The sequence below is a fragment of the Dysidea avara genome, chromosome 12 (genome assembly GCF_963678975.1).
Source record: "Dysidea avara chromosome 12, odDysAvar1.4, whole genome shotgun sequence".
NCBI lineage: Eukaryota > Metazoa > Porifera > Demospongiae > Dictyoceratida > Dysideidae > Dysidea > Dysidea avara.
Genome location: NC_089283.1, coordinates 12339917 through 12364949, shown reverse-complemented (window position 1 = coordinate 12364949; position 25033 = coordinate 12339917). Strand labels below are relative to the sequence as shown.

At 39.4% G+C, this 25033-nt stretch overlaps 1 long non-coding RNA gene across 2 annotated transcripts in view; it reads right to left on the bottom strand.

The window, feature by feature from the left end:
- The window catches only part of LOC136240045 (uncharacterized), a 45712-nt gene that overhangs the window by 8096 nt on the left and 12583 nt on the right, over nucleotides 1-25033 (bottom strand). Inside the window, exons 2-3 of one of the 2 annotated variants that reach the window (XR_010693636.1) lie at nucleotides 20311-20384; nucleotides 19250-19306 (exon numbers count right to left, since the gene is read on the bottom strand). This is a non-coding gene — a long non-coding RNA (uncharacterized lncRNA). Of the gene's footprint in view, nucleotides 1-19249; nucleotides 19307-20310; nucleotides 23641-25033 lie in introns of those variants that run through there. The other variant, XR_010693635.1, reaches the window with a different exon arrangement.

Here is a 25033-nt window from a genome sequence, read left to right as displayed (position 1 = left end):
TAGCCAGAAGCTACATATGGTGGCCTCAACTAAATTCCCCAGTTGAAGACATAGCCCGTAACTGTACCCAGTGTGCTCTGGTAGCTGCAACACCATCTTTAGCTCCAGCTCATCCTTGGCTGGTTCCTAAGGGTCCTTTGGAACGGGTACATGTTGATCATGCACAGTGGAATAAAACATTGCTTTTGGTGGCTGTAGATGCCTTTTCAAAATGGTTAGAAGTATTTGTAGTTACTTCAACCTCAGCTGCCCAAACAGCTGATAAACTCAGAGTTATGTTTGCCACACATGCACTCCCATTAATGTTAGTATCTGACAATGGTCCTCCCTTCTCTTCCACAGAATTCCACCACTTTGTATCAAGAAATGGAATCAACCATCGCAGGGTACCACCATATCATCCATCCTCAAATGGATTAGTGGAAAACATGGTAAAAACAGTGAAACAAACATTGAATAAAGCAAGCAAAGGAGACTCCATTGAAACAAAGATTTTGAAGATTTTAGCCAGCTATAGAAACATCCCCACTCAGTGACCGGCTGCACACCAGCAGAAATCCTACTGGGGAGGGCACCAAGAACACAGCTGTCTCTTGTTCATCCTTGTATGGCTCAGCGAATGTCTATTGCAGCTGAAGAACGAGTTGGAAGTCAATCTCCTCGAACATTTGCTGATGGCCAGGCGGTGTATGTTCGTGACTTATGTCCCTCTGCGTCTAGTAAACGGGCTTCTGCAAATATTGTGCAGAAACTTGGGCCACTAGCATATGAAGTGAGCATCAATGGCTATCTCAGGCAAGCCCATGTAGACCATTTGGAGCCCTGGCCAGAGACTCAGCCGGTTAAACCTGATAGCGACACACCTCCTAGCGATGGGGTTGGCACTGACCAGTACTCGGCCTGTACTCCTCTGGTGATAGTTGAAGAGAGTTCAGACATTGATGAACAGCCAGATGCAGCTATGAACTCTACACCAGAACCGGTCGTGTGTCCACAATGCAATCGTCAGCCACCCTGTAGATTAATAGAGGAACTTCCTTAATTTGACCGACTTATCATGCTATGCACACACACAGAGTGATTGTACAATGATTTAATTTCTCTTCATTTTTTAAATTAAGTTTTGTTTTGTTAAGCTATGTATTTTTTTTTCTTAGGGGGAGGAGTGTTGTATATATATATATATATATATATATATATATATACATATATATGAATATAGGCATATGATTCTGTACACATGCGCAGAGTGTATGTGTTGTTTATCAATTAGAATGTACCACGTTGTGTAGACTTGTACCGAGTATACAATAGCGGATATGGGCAGATACGGACATGGACGTGGACAAGGACATGGATATTTTCAAAACACACTTTACATTTATACAACAGTTAATTTTCATACCTAATGCTGATCTGTACAGTAGTCTTCGCTTCCAGGCCCAGACATGGTCTTCGCATAGCGCTCATCCATTTATAAGTGCATGTTGGCTAGCACGCTACAAGTATTATAGACGATGTACTGGTGTACAAGTGCTCTTGCAGTTATGTAATTGTAGAGATCCACCCTAGTTTACTGTCGTAGGCCAGATCCAGGAGCTCTCAGCTTTCAGTATAAGGCGCAGGCGCTTATACATACGAAGGTCCTGGCTTGCGAGGCTAAGTTGGGGTATGCCAGCTAAATCTCTGTGAGTAAGCAGTAGATTTCTATAGCGTGTGCACAATGTATGGAACTCTGTAGCGTGTTAGCCTATTCTCCGCACATGCACTTATAAATAGATAAGTGCTACTTGAAGTCGACTCTGTGTCTGGAAGCAAAGACTACTGTACAGACAACGTTAGGTATGGAAAATAACTGTTGTATAAATGTAAAAGTGCATTTTGAAAATGTTCATGTCCACATCTGACCATATCCACCTTTTCCAACTACCCGTGTGCAGATATGTACTTGAGGTGCCATGGCTAAAATCATTAATGTTGATGAAATTGCTCTCACACCCAAGGATAGCTGGAGCAGACAGGTTGGCAACGACTATAAAAAGCTGGTTAACCTCAAGACCACCCAGGCAGACCTACATGGTGGCTGTGTCCACTGGTAGGGTAGATATAAACAGTAGACCCAGGGACTGGGATCCAGGTACTCCCTTGGTAGTTTCCCTGATAAAAATTCCAACAGTTATGTGCCAGGTGGTCAGTTGTAGCATTGAACTTTGTTTCTAGATATTTTCTTGCACCTTCATTGAAATTCTTTCTCTCCTGATGAACACCATTTTCAAATGTGTCTAATTTATCACTGGGGCCACAAAACTGGCTGGCCTTGGTCTGATCAGCATGCGCGTACATAAAATGAAGTTATTTGGCTTTTGCGATTGTTTCCCGATAACTGACTTTAGGGAGTGGAAGGACATTCCCTCAGGAAGAAGGCTTAACAGATAAAACCACAGTTCAGTAATTCTATCTGCACCCTCAAATCCTGGTGTGGCTCTGTCTAACAACTTCTCAATGTCTTGTGCAGGCTTATCCACACTTTAAGGTCCCTCTCAATATCGTCACTGGGAGAGCTTGTCTCTTGCTCTCATTTCTCTTGCTCTCATTCTCTCTTTATCAATATCTGGGGCCAGCAATGCAGTCTTCAAGCGATCGTATGAGTCAGTCTCAGCTTCTATCAAAAAGTTAGACAGCCCACGCATGGCCCTATAGGAGAGTGGGCACCCAGAGGAGCTTCTTCGCTGCATCCCAGCCATTCACAGTAGCACACAGCTCAAAGCATTTGAATTATGACTTGGCATCATCCCTTTGGAGGGGTTCAGGCAGAGCAATTTCATTTCCCTTTGCTATGTCACAGGTTTTGGCACCAGTAAAACAATTCAAGAATGAACGGCTAAATTATTCTCATTTCAGATACAACATATGTACACAAGAAAGACTAGTTATTAGTTACATCATCAATAATAGTTAAGTATACAGTCAATCATTACAGTGGCTTATAAGTTCAAAAGTTGTATAAAACCGACATTGAAAGAACAAGCAAAGTAAGTATGTGTGTTTTATTATACTTATGAGATAGAGGTTTACTAAATCCTCTAGTTGAGAAGGCTAATACTTATGTGTGTCAACAGCAGGTGGCTATTATCTGTGTGGTGATCATGCTATATAAACTACAAGGTGAGAGGTGCTTGCTTAATAGTCTAGGCAGGATGTTTATATACAAGCCACCCAAATATAGAGTGATATGGATATGGTGCAACATTTGTGATGCAGGTTGTGGTAGTGATTTAAGCAGTGCTGACTTTGTATATCACTTGCGAATCACGTATCTGTCCAGTGTGCAGAATGTTACTGCACATAAAGTCTGTGCAGTTATCAAGTCTCCATTATGAAGAGTTGATGTCATATTGCACAAATCTTGTTATAGAGGTCTTGTTATGCATTTGTGGCTTCAAAATGAAGCAGATGTGTAATGTAAAGCCATGAATCCCCTGAAGTTCTTGCGGAAATTATATTACAGGAGTTTGTGGTAAAATAAACAGATAAGTAGGCCCATAATCATGAATATCATCAAGAATACCATCTTAACATAGTGGTGAGCATATTCTCAAGAGTAGATGAGCACCATCTAGGCGGGCGCCATCTAGGCGGGTGCCATCTAGCAGTACAATGAGCGCCATCTGGGTGATACAATGAATTACTCGTATTCCTAACCCCAATAATACAGATATGATAATGTCATAATAACAAATACGCAATAATTGCAGACTTTATCTGGTTTTGGTAAAAAGCAAACAATAATGATATGCCAATAATAATATGGTTGTTAACATATGGCTAATAATATGGTTGCATATGATAATGGATACAAACATACAGTTATACTGTGGATACAAGCACTGAGAGTATATCGGATAAATCATATGTAAAAGTAATACGTATGTGTATGCCACTTTGATGTCACAAGAGTTAAAGGCCTCTTTTCATCATATATATATGGCAATTATATAGTTGTATGTACTTATACATGTTTGTGTGCGTGTGCGCGTGCGTGTGTGTGGCAGCATAGCCAAGTGGCTAGAGCATCGGTCTGGTAATCAAATGGTTCCAGGTTTGATGCCTGGTTATGCCAATTTGGTGTTGTTGCTTCCTTGAGCAAGGAACTTTACTTACATTGATCCGGTGTACCCAGCTGTATATTGGGCCCAGCATCGACTGGAAAAGCAGCCCACCTAGCTGTAACTTCATTGGGTACCTGGTGTTTATTAGGTAAGCAAATTCCCAACTGTCCTTATCTAGTTTAGCAGTGTTGGGGTCATTGGGTTCCATGACTTCTCTCTGTGTGACCTGCATAGACACAAGTATGTATATACTGCATTCTATTTTCAGGGAGCATATTTTTAGGCCATGACAATTATCAGTTTCAGGAATGTGGTGGGTCAATATTTTGACAAACTCAAAATAAATGTAAATCATGTGATCTCTTTAAAAAGAGCTAATAGGCAGTAGTGGATCTAGAAATTTTCATAGGGGTTTCAGGTTTAGGCAACAGGTAGGATATTTTTTATGTGGGCATAGTGGAAGTCACTCACACACTCGGCATACAAGAATACTCTAACTAGGGGGCCTGGGAGCATGCCCTCACTGGAAAATTTAGAAAAATTTGCCTTCTGAGGTTAAATTCGGTAACACGTTTGATTATTATATGAATTACTGCATGGTGGAAGAGACGCACTATTAAATGCATGTGGCACATGATTCCATGCATCCCTTCAAACTCTTGTTTTCCTTCCACTCTCGAATGACTGAGTTAAAGATAAAAGATTTGTAATTTTTCAGAATAGTTACCAGGGGCGGATCCAGATTTTTCAAAATGGAGGGGGGGTATCTACTCTGGAACATGGGTAATTGCATTTGTAGCTTCATCACTAGTAGTAATATTTCATAACAAATAATCACTCTCTAGCAATATTTCACTGTTAAATCTCACCATTAAACCTTTAGAGAAGTAGTAATAATCAGTCATATTATCTTTAAAACACTAAAACTGACTATAACTATTTTTAGAAGTGCTTATTGCATATGAAAAGACTGCCTTCCAACCCTGATGAGGGCAGTGCCAGAATGCCATCAAAGATTAGCTAGGTGTTACCTATCAAATGGTACGGTAGTACCGTTTAAGTAGGGATCCGGGTGAAAATGTCGCACGCCGCCAAAAATTTCGCCTTTGAAAATCATCTCAGAGACATCTTACGAGACAAAAATCACCTTTACGGAATAGTACTAGCCCATGTAATACATAATACAGCATTAAAAGTAACAAAATACTTACAGGTGGCCGGATATAGAATTTATTAAATCGCCAAAACTCGAATTTTAGACTGACTGCCTGACTGACTGACCACAGTCGCAAGCCTAGAGGCCAAACGAAGCAGCGCACGGCCACCATTCTACGCCAAAATAACAAATTCACCAGTGGGGTGTGCCTTTTGGGGTTCCGAAGAGTGTGTGCCCTCTGCGCCTTGTCTTTTATTAACACTTTATCAACATTTTCTTTAAGCAGCATAATAGACGCCACAAGATTATTTGAGGTGCTTAAACGGTATGGAGGTACCAGTACTAGATAGCCACCTGTATATCTTCATGATAGGTCACAAGATCACGCCTATTCTTTATTCTACGCATTATCGATTGAAACCACGATGACCACACCCTTTTACCCTAGCTGTATTTATAACGGAATAGCTAGTGACCACACACCTTCAAGTTGGTAGGCTGACTTGGGATGCTCTAATAATCAATCAACACCATGATGACCACACCTCTTTTCAAGCACACATCTTTGCAGGCTAGCTGACTCGAGATACTCTAATACAACAGTCACCCTAATAGAACAGTCACATGTTTATAGCTAGCTGTATACTTTAACAAAAACCTAAACAAACTAGTATATTAAACAATAAAAATTATAAATTTAAAAATGAAGTAGGGATCCAAGTGATACAAAGTAGTGAAACAAGACCGAGATGAAAGATGGTAGCTATTACAGCATAGCTCGGTGGGAAATCCCTACTTTGGCATGGTATAGCATTTGTGTTCAATGCCAAAGTAGGGATTTCTCACCGAGCTATGCTGTAATAGCTACCATCATTCATCTCAGTTTTGTTCCACTACTTTTTATCACCTGGATCCCTACTTCATTTTTAAATTTATAATTTTTACAGGTTTTTGCAATTGAATTCGTCGCCTTTGCAATTGAATTCGTCGGTATTGCAATTGAATTCGTCGGTTTTGCAATTGAATTCGTCGGTTTTGCAGTTGAATTAGTCAGTTTTGCAATAGAATTCATTGCGTTTGCATTACAATTTGTCATAAATAAAACAGCTTCAAGAAACCAACCGTTCATTAAGAGATGAACTATTTATGCCTTGGAGAGTTACACTTGAGACACTAGAAGGTAATTGAAGCTGGTAGTATGCGAAGTTGATAGCTGTCTGACAAGTTAATTAACTTGCTCGCGAGTGACCACACCCATCGCGAATGGCGTAGTAGAGTTTGGAATGTTGCTGGATAGGCTGTAGAGGAAGAATTATTGTCCTATAAAGAGTTGTTTACCACTGTTGTACTTGAACAAGTTGTTGTAGCAGCTGCTACATCATGTTTTCGTGTTTCCTCCAGCTGCCATTCTTGTTACGGACAAGTTTAACTGCAAAAGCGACGAATTCAATTGCAAAAGCGACGAATTCAATTGCAAACGGGACAAATTCAATTGCAAAACCGACGAATTTAATTGCAAATGGGACGAATTCAATTGCAAAGTCGCTGAATTCAATTGCAAAAACCTGTAATATACTAGTACATATATATCTTGGCTGCTAGTCTACAAACTAGGTAGCTTCACTTGCTTGCCCCGCCACGTAAACTGATCCACCTTATTTTCAGAGGGATTTCCAATAAAACCCCCCTGTGTATCCACCACTGTATGTCTATAGATCTGGAATATGGTGCAAGCAGCAATAAGTGTAGTAGCAAAGTGGAAGGAAACGGAGCTCCCTTGTTTTATTTCAGAAGACTTTAGCACCTGCACCTGTAAAGATTGAGATACTCTAATAGAGCAGTCATTGCCCTATATAGTGTGAAGCAAAGAAGCTGGTTCTATTTGATACATTCATCTGCAACAAAAGTGGATGCCCCCAAGAATATGCAAGCAATGATGTCAGCAATGTATGTTCACATTATAATCTACTGAACAAGGAACAAGCAGCAGGAGTTGCTTCAGTTGGAGCTTCTTGTCATATACGTACCTAGATGGGTTATGTGATGATGTAGGCATAGTCACTTTGTATACAGAGCAGGCAGCTGAAAAATAGTCTAATTAATGCTATACAGCAACTTGTGTACAGGAATCATATCCAGGTGGGTTGCAATAACAATGCACAACTGGAATGGCTTACTTCGTAGGGATTTTGAAGGCAAGTAATGCGGATGAAATGTGTATCACTTTACTGATCACGATGTCAGAGTATCACTTTACTGATCACGATGTCAGACAGTAAACACTGACACTGAATCAACTATTTTAAACTACCTCATCTTTCTTGCAATCATTGTGTGGCAAAGAGATGTACACGAAAGAGCGCATGAATACATGTGTAGCTACACTGGTGTTGTATTAAGTACTGTTACATCATTGATGCATGGCTGTACTGCTGTGCACTGCTATTTGATGAATTAAAAATTAACAAGTATAAGGAAAAGAATTTTAAGTTCGATTAGGGATCATAGAAATAAAAAGTAAGGGAACAAGGTCACCTACACCTGCAGGTATACCATTGGAATGAATTAGGGAGTAAATATCCACTGGTATACCTGCAGGTGTAGGCGACCTCCCTTGTTTTGTTTCCCAACTTTTTCTATGATAATTGAACTTAAAATCCCTATTTTTTCTTATACCTGTTTACATTTTTTTGACTGGTGAACCCACGCATACTGCATCAAAAGAAAGTATGGCACCAGAGATAATGTTTTTGTTTGAATGCTCACCCCAGCTAACAATTACTGACTCAAAAGTGAAGTGGCCATTACGTTTCAAGTTCAGCTATGTTCAGCCTGTTACACAGCACTAGAAAGGAAGAACAGTAGAAGTACCTCTGTAATCAATCCAGTCAACAATATGAATGATTTATGCGCCCCAACGATCAATTGCTGAGTGAGTGGCCATTACACTTTATTTCGGTTACGTTCAGCCCATTTCACAGCGTTACAACAGTAGGAGAAGCACCTCTGCAATCAATCCAGCCACCATGGAAAACACAGATGATTTACAAATGTAGGGAAGTCATCATGCTACTGCAAATTGACACCTTTAGCTGTCAGCAAAAAGAAGTGAGGCACAAAGAAGGATAAAGGTAAGTCCTTGATGTGTGCATTGTATGTACTGCAGTATGCCAAAAAGAACGTCTCGGGATGAAGCAACGTTGAACAGTGAAAAAAAACCAAGGCAGGCAAGGCAGGCAGGCAGGCAGGCAAGGCAGGCAGGCAAGGCAGGCAGGCAGGCAGGCAGGCAGGCAGGCAGGCAGGCAGTTAGTCAGTAGAAAATTTCATTGAATATACTTTTAATTTTGCAACAATCTATTGGAAGCACTTAGGGTCATACTGAAGGTACTTTTGAGCTTGGTTATGCCTTTCTTTATGCCTGCAGGAGGCTTATGCACAAATGTATTACCTAGTATATGCTCTAATAAAGTCAGTCGCAGCTGAAATGATTAGGGCTGGGAGATATTGAAATAAAGAAAACGGTACACCTATCACAAACATCACAGTACTACTAAATAGTATGCATAATATGCCTTGATCTTTGGAAGATAATGTAGTCTTTAAAAACCACAAAGAGACCCACTAGCAGGTCCTTAAAGTGGTTAGAATCCTGTTTCTAACCAACTTTGATAGAGACCTGCCAGCAGAAAGACCTCAAACATTGCAAATCTCACTTTTGATCATTATTGATTTGCTATGTTCTTCCAAGTAGATTGCAAGTTAATAGCCTACACCAGGCAACCAGCTGCTCAAGCCAATACAAGTTTAACCACTGGATTCCTTTTATAAGCATGCTTAAAAGAATTCGATTATTAAGGGAGGTAGAATCTACCAGAGATAGCTATCACAGAAAATTCTATTTAGAGTGCATGTATTCTAGTGTTTTAGTTCTGTTTCGTCTTCTATTAAACTATTAGCGAAGACCTAGATGGGTAAGCTTCCTTGTGGAATGGTTATTTTGTGTTATCAATAATCTGCATAAGAAGTCATGATGTTTAAGTACAGGTTAGAATGCAGAGGAAATCCTGAATCCCAAGCTGTATGGCTCCCCAGGCGCTTGCCTAGACTGCAAGCTGTCTGTAGATCAAGTCACCACCTGGTCTGGGATATTTTCTGCATTGAACTATGTTTTAGTAACATTTTTCTGACACCCTGCTACACAGGCTTTCAGTAACCTTCTTTGCAGGTCCCTAGAGATAGTGACTAATAATCAACCGTTAATGAAACACAAGAAGTAATGATGTTTAAGTACAAGTTGATACAGAGAAAATCCCAGGCTGTGTGGCTCCTTAGGCACTTGCCTAGACTGCAAGTTGCCTGTGGATCAAGGTCCCTAGTGGGATAGTGACTATTAACCAACTACTACTACTAAGAACAATAAGAAATGTGATTAAAATTATGTCATAAATAAATCATTATGTTCTCAAAAACTACGAGGACTACAGACATGTACTAACCGGGGATAGGTTCGCCTGCACAAACATAGTATGATGATGCCTGTTCATGCTGGCAAGTGAAATGGTACGATGTTTCTATCTAACGCCGATTAAAACAACTTAGCATGTGATCTGCATTCCATTGCAGGTACATGTTCTCCAAGGTTTGCTCATCGATCAGAGAGAGATGATGGGTCCTGGAGAGATGATGGGCTGGAAAGCAGATGTACAATGGGTTAGTGTTAATTATCAGGTCACATATGTTTTATCACAGGCAACTTATTGAATACCGCTAATACTGGGTTTCACCAGCTCATCAGCCTGTTGGAGAGATGGCACTTGCAAGATGGATAATGTAAGAAAGCTAAAAGTAAGTCCCTCATGATATACTGTACAAGCGAGATACTCTAATAGAGCAGCCACTTTAACTGTAGTAGAGCACACACTTTCAATTACGCACACAGTACCGTGTTTGGTTAGCTACCCTATAATTCATGAAGCTATATTGTTTACAAGAAAGTAAATCACTAAAGTAGCTATAAGTTGTGTGTGTTCATCTTGCAGATGTCCTCAGATTGAATATACTCTAATAGAGCAGTCACTTACTCAGTCAGTTTCAAACCTTTAATTCTGTTGTAGCAGTCACATCGACAGTTAATAGTTTAGAAAACTATGCCGGTGTAATGCAATTGTTATATGACTGGTGTTTATATTGCATCACTGGGAGTAACTTATTCTCCTGACCACAGTATGCTAGCTATATACATAGTATATGCCATGTCCTGTTGTTAGTTTGTCCTGTTTGTACATGTACATGGTTGCTGGTCCTAGATGCTATGTGACAATTGTTCACTTTGTAATTTTCTTGTTGATGCTTAGCCACATATTTCACCATAGTACTGCTCTCAGTTCCATTTTCTATGTAACTTTACAAAGGAAGCAGTGATAAAGTGCGAGCTTCAGCTCTTCGAAATAAATGTTCAGTCTTCCGCACTACAGTATTTTAACACTGTATGAGAATTTAAAATGACATATCCAATCCCACAATGACCCATATAAAACGATCCCATTATTTAAGTCAGTTAGGAACCACACCCTCAGTTCTTCATGGTTTAGAAACCTTGCTTTGCTCATTTTAAAAATCCATGAAGAACATCAGTCTGGGTTCCTAACCTATAATCTCAATAAAAGTACCAAATACTCATGGTGGTTTAATGAGCCTCAGGTACAAATTACCACAAACAAGCTTGTGTACATAGTTTGGCCAGCTGGCTACATCACCCCACCTGCCCACAAATTAAATCATCTCTAGGGAAACATGCCCCACATGGAAGCCACAATGCCTAGACAGTATGGCTCGACAGTATGGCTCGACAGTATGGCTAGATGGTATGACAGCATTAAGAAAACACCACAGTATCAAAACCAGTATGACATAAATGTTACACCAGTATATCATACAGCCCAATAGAAATTTACATTTTTTTTATTTTTGACCTACCAGGTCACTACTAGAGGGCAAACAAGCATTCCATAAATATTTGGTATGGCTTTACAAGTGAAAATACAAATCAGTGTCATTGCTGTTAAGCACCAACACTGTAAATGGTTAAGTTGAACGTTTGAAGTGAGTAAAAGCAAACGAACAAAGGCATAATGCATAAGATACATACATCCCAGCCATGTGCGTTTTGGCTTTGTATGATGTGGAAAAGAGTTTAGTCATCACAAGGTTGGAAAATCTTTACATTTATTGGGGAGAGTCTTAGCTGGTCCCATTATATGAGAAAAGTTGGGATACTGGCCAAGCGTGTCAAACCAGTGAGGCTAGCTAAGGAGGGGAAAGTTGTTAAGTAATAAAAAAGATATGGTAATGTACCATTTATCATTGCTGACAGAATAAAGCTTATCTGTTACACAGGTTGTTTGTTTAAACAGATTGCATCCCTGTATTGAAAGATGATGTTTGACAGACCAGAGTATTTAAAATTCTTATAGTGAATCCATAGTAAACATAGTAAATGCTTAATTAGCACTTACATCATTCATTGGCTTACATCCTTACACTGAACATAACATGCACGCTAACAAGCAACATGAATCCATCAGAGTGACCTGCAGATCACTGTGGCATAATTAGCAAGTGCTCAATTGAGCACTTATTTGTGTAAGACCAAAATTGCAATAGGAATCTAAGCAAAGCTTGTCCCTACAATGCCATAGTTTTGCCAGGCCAGCCTGTATTTTTTCTTTTGTCAATTGGTTGGGAATGACTATTTTTCTGACCAAATGACAATAACACAGAATGACCTAACAATACTAGGTATAAAGGCAATAATATTATTAGTCTTTGGTCTGGAAACATGAATGTACACCAGACTTGTAAGGCTGGGAAGCCACTCAAGTGCAATCAGAGGTAAGGGAAAATAGTCATTCCACAATTCATGTGTAATGACAACAGAAGATAAATAATAATAATAATAAAAGGTAGACATTTAGAATTTATCAGTGCTATATGCCTTGAAAAAAACCTTGTCAAGCATGGATCTGCACACTGTGGTTGACAATGGTTGGCACTAATCAGCACTCAAAAAATGGCCACCACTAACACTCAACTACCACTACAGGTTTGCCTCATGTTCAGGCCCCATATGTACATTTTATCCTAACTTACTACTGAAACTATGTTATCCCAGGCAAGTACATGTATTTTCCATGAAGTATAACTGATTTTCAAGATGAACATCAGTCTTATTACCACACAAATAACAGATGCTATGCTAACTGAGCTGTTACTTAATGCATGTTGTTGTATATAATGGATAGTTGGAAAAGGCGGATACGGTTGGACACGGACACGGACATTTTAAAAATACACTTATCACTACAATTACATAACTCTGTATTAGATTTTAGAGCATGTGTACAACACTACATGGTCTTTGGCATCCTGTGGAGTGCTGGTCTAGTCCTTCGCACGTGCGCTTATAAATGGATAAGCGCTATAACAAGATCGACGCCCAGGTCTGGAAGCGAAGACTGCTGTAAAAACAACATTAGGTATGAAAAATAACTACTTTATAAATGTAAAAGTGCTTTTTGAAAAATTCCGTGTCCGTGTCTGCATCCGCGTCCGCGTCCGTTGTCTGCGTCTGATCGTATCCGCCTTTTCCAACTACCCGTATATAATATTGTATTCATAGATGTGAAAACAAGATGCATAGCATCACCCAACTCTTATTGCATCACAGAGTGATTTGTTAAACAATTTAAACTAATACAATTTGTTCAGCTGTAACCAGCTGGGAGGGATCAAGTAAAAAAAGAAAAAGGAACAACAGCAGATGGGATTGTAAATATGACAAGTAAATTCATATGTCATGACCAGTGACAACTTGATTCAAATACAAGGACATTTTCACTGAAGATAAACTTTTTTCTTTCTAAAATGCTTGCCATGTTAATCATGATACAGAAGGATATATAATAAGGTCTCACAAGGAGTACACTTTCAAGCCCAAGTACAATTTCTAAATTTAGGAATGGTAGCACATTTCTGTGACTACTGCAGGTCTTGGTAAGGTGTATAATTATAAATATATACCACTCAAGAATGAGTCTTACATTTGAGCCATACCATACATTCACTTCTAAAGCTAGAGCTCAACTTAAAAACTGCATGGTGGTACCCAGTTTTAACATTTTACAGAGAGCACTAACATACTAATGTATTCAGTCATGTGTGTGTAGCTCATATATACAGTGTTGCCCTCAAATAAAGGTCATCATGAGGTCTTCCATTAGCATACCAAGACCTTATAAGTACATAAAAGGCACAAATTATTAACTTTGAAATTTTTAAATGCTGTCTATATCGTTATGACAGTATTTAAAAATTGACAGCAAATATGACAGCATTTAAACTTCGACATGCTGGTCCGGGTAGGGTACTAAAACACTATAATAGACAGTCAGGTATGTTTCTGTTCAAGACCTACAATCAGCCATGCAGTTCTATTATAAAATACAAATGTGAGTTTACTGAGGTCTACAGCACCACCTACGGTACCGTTCAAGCACAACATCGTGAGCACTAGTTGCACGATATTTAAAAACTTGCTAACGTGACAGCTCTTTCATTAGTAAGTAACAAAATGGCTGCCACGCCCCTGAAGGCTCACAAACAAAATGGCTGCCACACCCCTTTGTAACCAAGTTTTTTTAAATTAGTGCTCGTGACATTGCAATTGGGCAGTACCATACATATTATAAATGACAAATTTTAGTTAAAGCATGCAATCTGGAAATAATAGCACGAGGATGAGGGTGAGAGACTAATACAGCACAAGGCAAAGCTGAGTGCTGTATTCAGCTTGAGACCACACCAGAGTGGTATTTGTTTTCATATTGCACAAACATGGCAGTGCTTTAACTGGTTTAATGTGCTTTCTGGTTGTCTTTGTTCGGAGCATTTATTTGTAGACTAGGTTTTCAGCCATCAGACAATTGTAAAGCAGATAAAAACAACTTTCCCCTACTTAGCTGGCCTCCCTGGTTTGACCACCGAGTGTGGCGCTTGGCCGGCATCTGGGTGGCCTGCAGATCAAAGTCAGGGTGGAATGGGTTTTTTTCAAAACCCTTCTAGGTATTTGTCCTGTTTCACTTTAGTCAACGATTTTAGCTTAGGTTCCCTGGCTCGTGGTAAACACCTCGTAGCACAGGCCTTGCCTCCAGTGTTCGCCCTCCAGTGCCTGACTGGTAACGCAGATAAAAACAAAACAAACAATTGGTAAGTGTCTATATACGTAGTACAAGTTTGGACATAAAACAAACAGATAGTATCGTTTTGGCTGCTTCTGATGATTTAAAATGTTACACACATGATCAACAGTGCTGTATTTTCTGTACACAGCACTGTATTTTCCATTCAGTGTTTTATGGAAATAATCGTACTCATTCGTTTGATCTTCATCCACACAAGTGCTTTAACTTCTATCATGACCTACTTTTACTGGAACCTCACAAATCCAGTCACAAATAATCATTATCGTGCGGTGCTTACTAGTCGCAAACTTCGTAAAGGTGAGTGAATAGTTTTATGTATGTACATGTAAGATACTAATGCTAACTTCATAAATGATATTTGTTTTATGCTAACAGTGACAACCATCATGAATTGTGGTAAGAACAAAACAGTCAACTCTGAAGGAAGATTACCAAACCTGAAGATATATTTGGCTTCAGTGCACATTCTGCTCCTAAACCAATACCGTATAACAGCAAAATTGAAACTAATATTTGGAAATTTGCTACAAAGTTGCAGTTGACGAAAATTTAATTTGACATGTTGGTGCTTGATCATTTTCTGTGTCAACTACAGTTACCCCGGATATAGTCTTCTGCTGGGCAATGTAAATTTAAAAAATTGATGTTACCTTAGAGGTCGAATCTTATCTGTTTAGTATCGCATATGGGATAAGGCGGGGCTTAACATGAACATTTCAGCCGCATCACTTCGTAACCTTGCTTGAGTAGATGGCCACCCAATTCAACTCAGGGGATCAGTTACTGTCTGAGTCACTTTTGCTAAAACTACTTTCAATCAAGAGTTCGTAATTGCTGAGGACATGACAGCAGAGGGCATACTGGGTATGGACTTCTTAGAAAACCATTAGTGCATTGTCAACATAGCGAATTTTAGAACAGTCAAAATCCCTAACTCCTGCTACCTCCTCAAGCAATCCAATTAATGTCACCATTAGCAAGACAGTCACCGCCCCACCAAACAGGAGATATTGGGCCAGGGTGATGGGGGGTGTGATAGCATAGAATACAGTTTGGGGGCTAGATGGATGTCTTCTTCATGATGCACACTGTTACAACTATTTTACGATGCCATTATTATTCATCATGTGACAAGCTCTAAATACCGTGCAGCATTACAACACTATATGTGCGCGTGCAGTAAAGATAGTTCAGTGACGATCTCCGACATAGGGCCATACTAATGGGTCAACAATTACGACCAGTATTATACCATCAGAAGGTGGGCTATGGCTAATGGAGGGATTGCAACAAAATGTACTAATGGCCAGAGCAGTTGTGATTCCCTCAAACAACATGGTTCCTGTTTGTATTGCCAACACAGACACTTTAACAGTGACATTACATGAAGGCCATTGCAGATATGATAAAGGAAACCCACATTAACAGCATTAATGAAGTAGATTCACCATGCAAACAGGCTGTAAATCAACAAAGGGATGTAACCTTATTTGTACCTTTACCTTCCAAGCTGACAGACCATCGAAGGGAGAAATTTGCAGTTCTGCTGTCTCACTATGAGAATGTTTTAGCCAAGTGCCCAGAAAATCTAGGATGCACTGATGTCCTGAGCCACAGCATAGACTAAGTCAATCTGCCAGCAGGATCACCCTACCTCATCAGGGCACAGTGCAAAATTGTTAAAGGATATCCTGGATAAGCAAGTGATATCACCATCCAAGAGTCCCTGGGCTTCACCCATTGTGTGAGGAAGAAAGATGGCACCACACATTTCTGTGTGGATTACTGTAAGGTTAATGACGTAACCAGAAAGGATGCATATCCAATCCTTAGGGTTGATGACACCCTCGATACTCTCTTAGGGTCAGCATGGTGCACACAACACTGGATCTTAAGAGTGGCTACTGGTAGGTGGACGTGGCTGGGGAGCACCAAGAAAAGACTGAATTCTGTATACAAGAGTGCTTGTTCGAGTATAATGTCACTGCCTTGTTTATATACATTGTGGTGGGAAATACATTTGACCAGCATTTGAATAACCTCTAAAGTGTTTTTGAGCAGTTGAAGCAAGCAGGCCTGAAAGTTCAGCCTCACAAGTGTTAAATCCTCCAACAAGTCAGTTTCCTAGGCCACATTATCTCTCCGAATGGAATTGGTCTAGATCCTGCAAAGACATCTAAAGTGCAACATGGCCAACTCCGAGCTTCACATTATGATAATACTACAGTAGCCATCCAATGCTTTAACATGTGGATACTCTAAGGGACATACAATTGTATGACAGCTATATTGGTCAATACATACTGAGATGGTAAAAGCAAGGAGAACAACTGTCTAATGATTTTGTGAAGACCAAGCCATTACCATTTTGTCATCTCATACATCAATGGGAGCAATTAGTTGTGAACAATGGAATATTTTATAGACAATATGCACGGCCAAGAGCAGTTTAAGACTATTTGCAGTTAGTGGTGCCAACAGAGATGAGAGATTATATCTTAAGAGAACTGTATGAAGGAGTTGCCAGTGGACATTTAGGTCAAGACAAAACCTTTAATTGGATTATACTGGCCAGGACATTTTAATGATGTGAGAGATTGGTGTCAGACATGTGCTACTTGTGCAACCAGAAAGTTACCTACTCATGCAGCAAGATCCCCTCTTGATACAATCACAGCCAATTATCCAACTCAATGGCAGTTGATTTGGTTGGCCCTCTGCCTGAGAGTGAGAAAGGAAATAACCACATTACGGTAGTTGGTGATTATTTCTCATGATGGATGGTAGTCATCCCCATCGCTAACTAAGAAGCTAGTACAGTGGTAGACAGGCTTGTAGATGAAGTTTTTATGTGGTTTTCTGCTCCAGAGCAACTTCATTCAGATCAAGGACAGCAATTCGAATCACAGCTGCTGAATGAGGTATGTAAGCTGTTGCATGTGAATAAGACTTAACAACTCTATACCACCCACAAAGTGATGGGCTTGTGGAAAGGTTCAACAGGATGATGTTATCCATGTTAGCCACATGTGCTAAAGACCTTTCTTCCCACGGGCGTATGTATTCAGCCAGACAAAATCACCCTGCTTGTAAGGTTTGCCATGAATCTTCTTGTCATACAACTTTTTTGTCTCAGCTGTTTTGAAAGTAAATGATGTCTAGCCAAGTTAGAAGCTTTCTTCGTTTGCTTTATGTTGCAGCATATTCATGGACAGATTCAAAAGTAGATGGCGGTGTTCCAAACATTAATCTGCTGGTATTCTTGCTTGGCAGCCGAACATCAAATAGAATACCCTGTTGAGGCCTGTATGCTTGTGTTATAGGCCATACAAACTTTCCGTATATAGGTTTCCCAGTCCAGTGGATTAGACCTAGTAAAAAAACTCCATCACCCTTGGGCTGGCCCTTACAAAGTAGCTAGTGAAAAAACTATCAGATGCCATGTATCGGATTGAACAGTTGAAAAGGTAGACAGCACAGAAAAGTTGTACATCTTGTTGTGCCCAAAGATAGTAGTTCAGATGATGAGCCAGCAGCAGAACAGGCTAGGAGACATCTTCTCTGGAGCCCACAATGTCTACTGAGAATTATCTACCTGTAGGACATGATTTGCTGATGATGATTATATTGACAATGCAATTGTATGCAAGAGTAGATACATCAGCACCAGTAGAACCAGCACCGTCCTCAGCAAGTAGGCATCCACTACGAGAACATAGAGTACCCTCCAGGTTCAATAACTATGTACCATTAAGTTATGTTTCAGACGAGATGTCTGCTTAGATGAGGGGGAGCGATGTAGTGTAGGCGTTATAAGCACATGCTTGCACACACACAATGTATGACCATGAACACATGTAGGTATAGTAATAACTCATATAGGGCACCAATTAGTTAGGCAGGCAGTCAATTTCAGAGTTAAATTGAAAATTAAACTTTCATAGAAACTTGTTGGAAGGGTTTGGGATTGTTTTGAAGACATTTATGGGCTTGGTTATATGCCTAACAATACTGCATGCTAAACTATTCAAGAAAAGTGAAGCTGGTTTTGGGTGATATACAGTATGTATTACCATACTGTATGGTAGTATATATAAAACTATACTTGTGGAACGACTACAGATATAACAAGGTTCGTCTACTCAAGTTCACCAAGAATCATTCATCAATAAATAAACTTCCATATAATGCCCACCATCATGAGACCACATTTTGAAATTTGAGAGGGCACAAGTCTGCATGATAAGACAGATGCTTGAACATGCTGCATAGAAGAGTTTGTTGGAACTGCTGAATAAACAACAGTACACTGGATCATATTCTATTATTAGTAAGCTGATAAAAATGGATAGGAGGGACGAACATATACCATCAGGCAGGTACATTGAACAGATATTGCAGGAAGGATTTAAGTGTTCTGTTCAAGCTTGATATTAAGTATATACTTATAACGGGCTGCTGTATGCAAACACAGAAGAAAAGTTAATACGAAAGTTAATGATTTGAAATACACTAGTACGTGCCTTAAAAATTTAAAAAGAGGTTCGCCTTCTCGTCATAATAATTAAATCAGGAGGAAAACCCAATATTGACAAATGCAACTTAGGTAACCATATGTATATCACTCACAAATTGTTGTGGATGATCGATTAATCTTCACAATGCATACAATTAAATTTTTCATCATGTGCCACTCTCAACTACTACAAACATCAATTACTCACCATCAGTACTTCAACAGTATAACTTCTCCGCATAACACAACCAGTAGAGACCAGAAGCTAGCATATTTAGAAATAGAGTACATGACATTATAAAGTAAAGTTTGTAAAATCCATTCCATACACTGTGCAAGCATGGAATAACGTTTATAGCAGCATGACAGTAAAAAGATGGAGATAGAATTCAGTATTGTACTTATGTATAATAGATATACTAGCATACTGTTTGTTAATGCATAATAAGTGACTAGATCTGCGAAAATCCGACACAATGGCACAAGCCTAAATTTCAGTATAGGCTATTGATTGCAATGCATAAAATATTTGCGTAAATGAAAAAAAAATTGTAAAATTTTTAAACACTTTGTTCTTTATGCAGAAAGGGTGCAATGATAAAAACATGGGTACCATCTTATTCGCCTACTCAAGAGGAGTTCGAAAATCTTTGTTTCATAGCAGTAGCCTAAACGATACGTGAGTTATGGGTGTTTGTTTACGTCATGTCAAAGAGGTCGTACGTGATCGATTTTTCTTCACTGATTTCGTCTCTGTATGTAGTGAAGAAAGGTGGCAGGAGAAAAAAACTCACCATGTAATGGACTCCCCTATTCATGGCGAACACAATGGTGCAAGTTGCAACTCTGTACTGCATTGCGTTTGTAAGTTACAGTCGTTTTTGTAAGCATCTGTAATTTATTTTCCCAATACTTGCTGTACAAATCGATCTTTCTGTTGCTGCTACTTTGTAGGGCTGTAACTCCAAAAGTTGTTGGCATACAAGGCTGAAACTTGGCCAAAGCATGCACTCTGCTAAGTAGATTATAAATATTCAATAATAAAGAATTTGAAAAATGCACCATTATGTCGGGTTTTTGCATATCCGGTCACATATATAGTCACATATCAACTTTTGTCCTTAAAAATCTAGCCAGCTTACTTTGTGGTATAAATGATCCCCAAATCTTATACATACATAAATACAAACAGTTTTAAAGTAGGCATAACTTTTATTAGTAACACATATCTGTCACCTACATAGTAAATTTAATTGCATGCAGACTTACTGTCTGCCATCATCAACTTGAGATATTCTTACTCTCTTGTACTACGGAAGTAGCATAGTTATACAAGAAGAAGTCTATAAGGTATATACTACATATAATATAAAGTACGATAACAGTCATTGTTAATTTGAGAGAGCCATACCAACTTACCTGCATATTTGGCATAGACATATTGGGCTTTACAAGATAGAAATACATATGGTGTTACATCAAAAATAAATTATTCTAGAATAATCTTCATTAAAAGTTCATAATATTTGTATAGGGCTCATACAAATAATGAACTCTTGTATGAATAAGCAGTTATTCATCAGAATTTTTGAAAATTATCAATCTTTGCACACATCAATGAAGTTGACTTTTCACCATGACAGCCACACCAATACACTACACATTTACACCACAGTCATGCCACTGCAGCTGATTTGCTCAGGCTACTTTTCACAAGTAGAGACACACCTGGAATGTTACTGGCCAGCGCATAGAATGTACTCACTGTGTGGCCAACAGAAGCAAGTTGTATTGTTAACCTTAGTTGGCCAGCTCGGAATGCGTTCACACTGTATCATATCCCGGGCCAACCTGTGCCAGCCCACCTCTCCTTGTCGTGCCGTGCTGAACTAGGTTTATCATGGCTCAATTAATTCATACTGCAATTTGTTTCGAGCTGTGCTGTGGGTTAGAAGGTAGTGTGAACGGGGTGTCAAAGAGTTGTCCAGATGCTTTATATGTGTATTATTTCACTTAGATAGAGTGGAACAGAGCCCTAGGTTGAGGCTGGAGACTCCATATGACCTGTTTGACTGTTTTCTATTGATATACCAATTTGCTTATACACCACCCCCAATACCCCCATGGTCGTGTGCTTGTGTTACAGTGAAAAAGTTGCTCAAAATAATGTCTATATCAGTAGCTAGCTTGCTACAGACTAAATTGAGTCAAACACTGCATTCACAGTGAGTAGCTTTCAACCTTCCCAAGCTATATAGGTTAAAACATATAAAATCGAGTATCTCACATTCTGTTCAGCATGTGTGCACATTGATAGCTCCCAAATTAACCATATGTGATGTGTGTGTACAAGTATATATATCTGGCCCCAAACGTGGTGACCACCTATCTTACAAGAGTATAACATTGTTGACTTGAAACATCTGTTATACCACAAAAGCACACATTATATACTGACTCACTTATGTCAATACACATGACTTCCTACTGGCTTTAGTATTCTGGCAGGTGTCTAGTGTAGTATCTGGACATGTGCACACACTATGATGTAATACATTATGCTGTAATTGTGTGTGTGCATGTATATATGTAGTTGTAGATCTTATGTGTGCGTTCATTGTTATTGTAGTAGCTAGATTGTAGTTGTGTTGTAGTACTATTATTATTGATTACTAATGATGTAATAATCCAGACACTACATTGGCAATGAGGATGGCTACAGCTCTACCGATTAACCCTTTCAATTCATGTATGGATGATTGGAATTCGTGGAGCAGACGCTTTGAACAGTGGCTGACACTTAATCCCTACACTACGGGTGATGGCTCTGAGGCCAAGTAACGTGCAGCTCCCTGCACATATATTGACTCCTCTACTTTCAAACTACTCTGCAGTTTGTGTGCCCCTAAGAAGCCAGAAGAACTCACAGTTGAATGCTAAACTCGATGGACAATACAGCACCAAAAAGTTAGTCTTGGCTGAACACTATCAGTTATACAACTACAAGCAACAACAAGGGCAGTCGCCGGTAAATTACATTGCTGAACTACGATCTCTGGCAGAATTGGACAGATGCTCAATTGGCCGACAAAATCCATGATAAGTTTGTGATGAGTCTGCGAAATGAACGCTTACTCCAGCAATTGTTGTCTCAAGATCACAAGAAGCCACTAGAAGCTAGCTCGCACCTTTGAAGTGGCCAAGCATGAATTGCTCAAATGTGCCAACAATGACAGATGCCAGTACAGTGGCAGCAACTGGGAAACAACCACAGTCCGTTAAACCCCAGAACTCTCTTCATACTAAGAGCCAGCGAACTGCTAATGGTAAGAGTCCAAGCTCTCAGCCAGCCTCCAAGCCATGTGCCAGTTGTGGAGGAGCACACTTAAGAAGCACCTGTCGTTTTTGCAATGTTACATACAGACACTGTGGTAAGATTGGCCATATTAATTAATAATAATAATATTGCCAAAGTGTGCCGCTCCACAGCAGCAGTACAAGAAGTAATACCGGAACAGTCACTGGATTCTACCATCAACAAAACAGCTGATAGCGATGACAAACATATTCCCCCAGTATTTCAAACTGTTTACTTACCAGAACTGGATAAATGTCTTCGTCTAGTAATAGACACTACTTCTCATTGACAAAAAACCTCAGCAGACCTTCATCAACCCAAACTGGAGACTACAACAAAAGTGCTTGGAGCATTTGATCATTTTCATAATTTGAGGGTCAATCTACCTATCCACCCTATTGGATATTTTCAAACAACAGTTCAGCACCAAGATGACCCCACCATATCCTCACTGCTGAAAATCTGACACTCAACCATGGCATTAACCTAATTGGCAGGGATGGGCAAGTTAAACTAAACATCCCTATTCGGGACATTGGAAACAGTGGAAATTGAAAACTGAAACTGAAACGGAAAAACTGAAACTGAAAAACTAAAATTGGTCAAAACTTCATGTTAACAGGTACCTCTTAACAAAGACCACCTCTGTAATAAGACCACATGTATAATAAGACCGCCTCTAATAAGACCACTTCATTATAGCAGTCATGTCAAGTAGGTCCAACAAAAAGGCCATTAGGTGTACTCATAATGTAATAAAGTATCAATCAATCAGACAGTACTTAAAAGTTAAAACGACAGCTGCAGGGTTGTACATAAGGATATACTATCTTACCATACCAAGACCTAAAGTCCATGGTCATGTCACAATGAAAATGGGGTAATTGCATGCATAATTTACTCTGCTGATACTGGATTTGATAATGGATTTCTCATGAATTGTGCATGATTTAAGAGTTGCATAATTAAATTAATGATCTTGGACTTTGTGTCTTGGTAATAGTTAAACACTCGTGATAGGTGTCTTCGAGGATTTAAAAACCTGTCAATAATTACCTGCGCCTCAGTAATTACTGATGTCACCTCAGGTTTTTAAATCTTCGAGGATGCTTATTACGTGTGCCTAACAATTATTAAGACACAAAGTCAAGAATCATTAATGTTGATTTTGTAACTATGCAACTCCTAAATCATGCACAATAATATTCATGAGAAATCCATTATCAAATTCAATTATGCATGCAATTGCTCCATTTTCATTTGTGACATGACCATGGACTTTAGGTCTTGGCATGATAAGATAGTATATCCTTTTGTACAACCCTGCAGCTGTCATTTCAACTTTTAAGTAAAGTCTGATTGATTGATACATTATGAGTACACCTTAGCTATATTTTTGGACCTACTTGACATAACTACTATAATGAGGTGGTCTTATTTTAGAAGCGGTCTTATTATAGAGGTGGCCTTTGTTAAGAGGTACCTGTTAATATGAAGGTTTGACCAATTTTAGTTTTTCCGTTTCAGTTTTTCCGTTTCAGTTTTCAGTTTCAGTTTTCAATTTCCACTGTTTCCAATGTCCCTCACTATTCACCCTGAGCAATTTGTCACAGCAGTTACCACACCCAGTACCACACACTTTACAGGAAATTATCACAATGAATGAAACCCTGTTCAAACCACAACTTGGATGTTGCACCACATTTAATGTTACCTTGACTCTCCATGAAGGAACTCAGCCTAAATATTGCAAAGTGAGAAAACTACCTTTTGTTCTAAAACCAGTTGTAGGAGCAGAGTTGGACAGACTAGAAAAACAACAAGTGTTAGAGAAAGTGTCTCACTCAGACTGGGCTACCCCCCTTGCGGTTGTCAGGAAGCCAGGTGGCAAAGTTAGATTATGTGGTGATTTCAAAGTTACCCCTAAATCCAGCCCTGAAGAATGATGTCTACCCATTCCCACTTCCAGAGGAACATTTAGTCTCGTCCCCAGCCACCCACGTGCTCGATCTCGTGAAAGTCATCTGGCGACTTTGGTCCACTTTCTTGGCCCTTGTGGAATATTGCTACAAACATGTTTCTTGTGCTCATTCATGCTTACATTCAAATGAATAAACTTTTCATTCACTTGAAGGAGTGTTACTTTATAAAAATTGCTGGAGTGAGTAATGAATACCAATTAAAACTTTATGTACGAAAACCTTCTTAGCATTCACTTAATCAACGGCAAAGAAGTCCTTCAGACAACTATACTAAGCTAGTTTTTCAGATGTATACTTTATTGATGCTCACTTCCTGGGCCAAGAAGTTGGACTAATGTCACCAGACGACCTTCACGTGATCAAGCGCGTGGGCAGCTGGGGACGAGACTAAGGAACTCTTTCAATAACTCAATGGTGGGCACAAGTTTTCTAATGGCTGAAGCTTATCTGCAAGTACCATTGGAGGAGGCATCATCAAAACTAACAGTTATTATTACTCACCAAGGCTTATACAGTTACAAACGCCTTCCCTTTAGTCTCAGTTGTGCACCTGCCCTGTTCCCGAAGCTAATTGAGCAACTTGTGTGTGACACACCAGGAGTGGCTTGCTATTTGGATGACACGAGGGGTCCGCAACTCCCTTGAAATCTCG